The following is a 6,645-nucleotide window of genomic DNA, read 5'->3' on the forward strand; positions in this document are numbered from 1 at the left end:
ATACTGCAAGAACTCTAAAATATTGGTAGCTGTGAGAAAGTCAAGTACCTATCTGAATTACTTACCACTTCTCCTAAATAATGAAATCAAAATAACCTTGAGCTTTAAGATATTCTATATAATGCAACATTTTGGGAAAAAAATACGTCAGTGTATCTTTAAGTAAAGACATATCCAAAATGAATCAACTCTGTCTGGGTACCATCTGCCCATCAGGACATTAGAATAATGACCACACGTGCCATCTAGGCCCTCCCAGTTTATGTATTGTTCCTCAAAAATATCTTAAGTTGAATATTAAGTAAGGAAACTCACTCTGCTACTGAGAAATGCTTTACTCTGTGTTTTTCTGTGTCCTACCACCCATGTCCACCATGGCTGTAGTCATAACCTCTTCACTGTTAATTGTTCCTTAAATATGCTTATTAGTGTTATAATATTTAAATATGCTTATTAGCATCATAATTTCTGATGCTTATTAGCATCATAAAATTAAAACTCAGTAGTTTCTTTCCATGGAATAATTTCCCCTCTAAAACTAAAAAACATTTGTCAAGCTAAGGAAGGTATAAGTTAAAAGGTCTCTGTAATCGTGGAAAACAACAATGGCTTCCCAAGTGACCTATGTTGTTACGTGCTTTAAACAAGGCTGGGGAGAAGGAGCTTGGAATGGGGATCTTTGAAAGGGGTGTAGCGACCTCCACTGACTCTGGGAACTCTGAGCATATCCAAGCAAGCTATTGTACTGTATGAAACGCAACACATACGAAGTTACCTATAGAATGGCAATATTCAGTGCATTCTATTACATTTTTTGGCCCCAAACATCTGTTTTTTTTTTTCAGTCCTGCTGGGTAGGAATAAATACGAGGAAAAACCACTGTAAGCTCTTGGCTACAAAACAGTGGCTAGGGCGGGGTTAAAATGTGCGTTGGTGTGTGTGTGCGTTTATAATAAGATTTTTAATAACCTTTCTTTGCTTATAATGGTACACAAAGGGATTAATTTAAGTTCAAGGGTTGTTTTTTTTTTTTCTCTCATTTTAATGGGGATATTTATTTTGAAGAAAATGAAGATCTGAAGGATGGTGAGGAGGATGGAGGGGACCAGATGGATGTTTTCAGTGAGTGAGATCTGTCCCATGGCAGAGAGGTCTGACTCAGCCCAGAGATATGGGGGTATTAAGGGCAGAAGAGACGTCATCATATTTTAGCTCAAAATATGGAACAACTTTCCACCAAGTCGACCTGCCTGAAGTTGACTGAACCAAATGATTACTTTTCAAGAATACTGTAAAGAAAATTTATGCATCAGATGGACATGACCTCTAAGAGATTTCTTCCAACCATAATGTTGGGGGATTCCATTATTCTAAATCTAAAAAATACTTGCTCTGTTGAATTTCCCTCTGAACTAATCTCTTCTGGAACCTGGGCCAGAGATCAATTATACATGGCCATTAGAAGAGGAGCTTCCTAGAAGTCTTACTTTTTCTCCTGCATATCCTAAAGACTTGAGTGCGCTACTCAGAGGACTAGTGTACTCCAGACTAGGTGTGAGTTAGCCAGAAATTTCTCTGAATGGCTCTAGGGACACAAGATATATATCTTTGGCCCAGGAATGTCAATGACATTCATGACATCAACACATTCAAAAGGGAAAATTAAAGTATGTGGGAGAATTATGTGTGAATTCAAAATGTTATATTGTTTCATTTATCGATAAAACTCAAGCAAGTAACAGATGAGTACATAATAACAAGAATTAAAGTTTATTCTAACAATCGCTAATATTGGTGGTGTCTATTATGTCAGAGTTTTGTCTTATTCTACCTTCATAAAAATTTTATGAAATAGATACAATTATTAACCTCATTTTATAACCACAGAGGTGTTAGTTAATTACTACCCAAGTATGAAGAAGCAATAGTTGGCACAGATGGCATTCAAACCACTTAACCACTATGCTCAGAAGAGACTGGGGCCTCCCGGGTATCCTGGATGGCTGCTGCCCAGGTGGCCCTGAATCAGGTTCTCTGAGGAAGACTGTTGACCAACGACCAAGAACTTGGAAAGACAGTAGCAGTCCTGGATCACCTGATCTCCGAACTACTTACAACTTTGGAAACAACGGCTATCACCTGCGTATCAACAATAATGTATAAGGAGGAGACAAAGAAATTGGAAATTTGTAATTATTTAAATTACATAGGAGAAATCTGAGAGAGCATTTCACATAGGCGAAGGCATTCTATTTAATTGTATTTAGTAAGATAATGTTCTTTATTTTTTCCGAAGACGAAGTGAGACAATTCTGAGAGAAATAGTCCGGGTCCAATATGAGGAATAAATTCTGGAAGAAAAAATAGTAAAGCTTAGGACTAGATTACCAAGGAAAATTGTGACTTAAAAAGAAATTATTGATCCTTGTGAACTAATTTGTGCTTTGACTACATGAACGAACACATGATATTCAAAAATATTCAGTAGGGAAAAAATAAGCTAAATTGTTCTATACTATCATGTAGTTTTAAAAAGAAAAAAGATTAATTTTGCTTTTGAAGTAGTTATTTGAAGAGAAAACTTGGACCTACCTCACTTTTTCCAATGGCACATTGCAAAGCAATGTGTGTTCATATTTTAGGTTTTTTTTTCACTCCTGTTGACCAGTTTTTTAGTTGAAAGACTAAATAAAGGTTATTTGGGTTGAGTCTCCTGCTACCTCTTACTGCTTTTGGATTATAGATCCTGATTCTCAGACAGAAAGGTATGAGTTTCTTCAGTCCTTGTGCTAACTCTGTGGCATAAGGGCCCCAATGAGCCTGGCTCTGCCAGCAACACAGACAGATCAACATTTAAACTTTGGAAAGCCATTGAATATGTGATGTTCTCTTGTTGATTTAGTGATTCTTTCATTCCAGGATGGAAAAAATACTAAGCAGTACTTTTCAACATGAAATTTGGAGGTCACCCAAGCCCTTGGAAAAGCTGACAGATCTGCCCCCAGGAGTGGATGAAACTTGTGAACACCAAGATCTTCAGGAGACCTCCAGTGGTTCCAGAACCTTTTCCTAATGTGCTTTCTGAGCTGAGCCTCGGTTTCTTCAGCTGTATAACCGGGTCAGCGAGACCACATTATGTAAGTACTAGTACCCTGCAAAGTACCATAGACATGCTATGTTAGATGTTGGTGTAATTATGAGATTTCCCATTGATGTGGCACCCTTTAACAATTCCAATCAAATACGTATTGTTGGAAAATTGCCTTCCAAATTAATAATAATTAACTCCTAATTATAGAACCTTTACCGTGTGCCAGGTACTGGGCTAGGCTCATTAAAATACAAAATCTTGTTTAATGCCAAAGTCGTAGTAGTATCTCTAATAATAAATTTATTTATATTTTTATTAATTTGTAAATGAGAATAATGAAGTTTAGAGAAAGTAGTAACTTGCTGCATATTATAAAGCTCAGAAGAGCTTGTAGGCATCTGGCCCACATTTGTCTGATTCATTACCTGATAATCCTACTATTGTTTTATCCTCCGCACATCAAAAAAAAAGAGGGGAGACTTTCATTCTGATGGGATGGAAATAGATTTTAGTGAATGTCTATAGAAGCTTCCTAACACGTTCAGCCACTTCTCTATCCAGCCAAGGTATTGCTCTGTTCATCGGGTTATGGCCTGATGCTGTTTTTCTAACACCTGCTTGGTACAGCAGATGCCATTGGCGCCCCACCCAGATCCTCTTTACCAGCCAGTGCACCATCCTGTAGCTGCTAACAACCGACAGCTGCCCCCATTCTGGAGAAGCCCCACTCACTCTGTCCCAGCCAGCCTGGGATCCTGCATAGCCCACCTACCCACTCTAGCAGACCTTGGCAGATGACAGATGGGCACAGGCCAGCCCTTTCACTTCAAGGTGGTGCAATTTGTGCTCCAGGATGTCCCAGTGGGAGCCATACCGAAGCCTTACTCAAGCTAAGGCTATATTCTTCCTCAGGTCCCCCCACCACCCTCCCAACTTACTCCTTTCCCTTACTACCCTGTTCGGAAAGCACAAGCCGACAAGTCTCTGGATCAGGAATCCTCATTTTAGGCTCTGCTTCTAGAAAGCCTGAGTTGACATGGTTGGGCATTGTTGAGTTTTTCTATATTGTAGTCTTCTTATTTTAAAAACTCCATGCCTCTAAAGACTTCATTTAAATACAGTTTATCTCTGAGCTTATTTATGTTCATTTTGTTGTTTGGACTAATCCTGGTTTCTTCTTTTTCCTCTTTGAGGCAGAAGGGAATTAGAATGGAGGTGTGAACATTTGTTGTAACCAAGGGGTCGCTGGGAACAGGTTGTTCCTGGTGTCTAATTACTAAGAGATGGCTTAATACCATCTATTTGGGTCTCTAATTCTGTCATACATTTTCAAATATATTGAGATCTCTTCTCAGAGAACCCACCATACAGTTCCTATTTGGTAGTAGCGATAGCTCTGATTCCTTGGGGGAAGGAGAGTTGACTTTTTTCCCCTCCTGAGCCTGAAATGTCTTTTTCCTTTCCCCAGGGAAAGCACCTTCTCGTGGCTTTCTCTTCGCCCTGGCTGCACGCTAGTTCCTTGGTCTGGCTCCAAGGAGCCTGTGATAATTGCACTTAGGCACGATGACGAGGTCGTTACGTGTTACCCTGAAGAAACAGCACAGTGATTCTTTGGGCTAAAGAAATTACGAATAAAATGAAAATACACTTTCCAAAGGGACCAATCTTATAGTTTGAAAGAAAAATTTCTCTGAAAACTAAACAAAACGAAACAGTACAATATTGGCTGTGGAGGGAATGTATCCATTTGGAGAAACTGAAACTGCCAAAAGGATTAGACATTTAGTTTCCAGCAGTTAATCATTTACAATTTCAGGTCTAGGCAGATCAACAAGATCCACCACAAAGAGATAAGAGAGTTGGAGAGTGACATAGGACCATTTACAAGTTCAAAGTCTAGAGATTAGTCTACATGGCCAAAATGATCAATTTCATGGTTTCCTTTCCCCCCACAATGTGGGCCGTGGCTTGAAGGTAATATGAGGATAACAGGGAGAATGATTTCATGTTTCATCATTGGATGGAACTAAAGTTTTATTAAGCTGTTGGGCCTTTTGACACGACAGAACTCTTTTTCTTACTTCTCCAACTTTCTCTGTGTTTTGTTTTGTTTTGTTTTTGCTCGTTACTTATAATCTTCGATTGCTTAAACTCTTGAGCTTCTCAGGTTTGTCCACTGATAAATCCTTTATTTATGCTCCCAATTTTGATAATCTTCTCTTTTCCTTTCCCTTTATTTCAGACCCTGATGACCTGTTCTCCTCCCCTACAGCCAGGTGGAATACACATGTTAAAGTTGCCGGTACAAATGTTGTTTGCTCAATAGCAAAATCCTAGGTATTATTTGCAAGTTTCCAGATATCCTTAGTCAGCCATTCTAGTTTTCTTGCCTCTTTCTTCCCAGACTGTTCTCCATCCGGACGCTGCCTCTCTGGACTGCCCATAGCCTAACCAAGGTCTTGGAAAGAAACCAGCTCTAAGAAGAACGTCCTGCACCTAGACAAGAAGACATCTCTAAGCTTTCTTTCAGATAGCAACCTGTTTGAATTGCACGTTCATCCAGATAGTAATTTTCTGCTAACATCACTTTACCAAGTAATGTTCCCTTTCTTCTATGCCAAATATATTCATTCATTCCATGGTATATAATGCAAATGTCTTTCTATGTGTAAAACACACCTATTCACAGACATTTGCAAATGATCAAATAAATTCTGTGAAGTACAGAAAACCAGTTAGAACTTAATAAACAGTATTTGGGACATTCATAATCAATGCGAATTGAACTAAGCAGAGTAAAAATTAAATTTTAAATAGTAACGAATTTTTTTATTTTCTCTGCCTTGCAAAGCCATCAAAGCAAAGATCTTAAAGACCGTATATTAATTTGTGTCTTATTAAAAGGGCTTATTTTCATTAAGCATTGTTTTCAATAATATTGTCATTCATTTTTTTTTTTTTTTTCTGTTTTTTGATCCTGGAGAACAATGATTGGCTGAGGCTGAGTCCTTAGTGTCCTATCACCATCTGTTTCTCAATTTTCCTTTCTGTCCCTCAGTCCCCTCCTGCTCTCCGCGGGTCTGCCCCTGCACCCTCCCATCAACCATCCCTTGTTCTTCATTTGCAGTTTAAATCTCCCTTTTTGACCATTACAAAAAGTAAGCTATCAATTTTCTCAGCCGTATAAAATAAATTCTTTCTGATGATAAAATTAGTAAGTATTCATTGTAGCAAGGTTTTTTTGGAAAACACAAAAAATAAGACAGAAAATGTAAGTCCACGTGTAACTTTCTCTTTCAGAGATATTGATCCTAACATTTTGGTGTTTTTGTTCTTTTTTTAAAATTAAAAACGAGATCATTTTCTATGTCAGATCTACAATATGCTATATTTTACTCAACACTTTTTAAAAATCATTTCTCATGTCATTAAAATTATTATTAAAACATAATTTTAATGGAGTCATCATATTATATCCGGCAGTTTCATCATAATTTATTTTACTATTCCCTTGGTATGAAACATCTAGTCTCTTTCTGATTATGCTATTGTA

This window comes from Pteropus medius, unplaced genomic scaffold (assembly GCF_902729225.1).
Source record: "Pteropus medius unplaced genomic scaffold, Ma_sr-lr_union100, whole genome shotgun sequence".
Lineage (NCBI taxonomy): Eukaryota > Metazoa > Chordata > Mammalia > Chiroptera > Pteropodidae > Pteropus > Pteropus medius.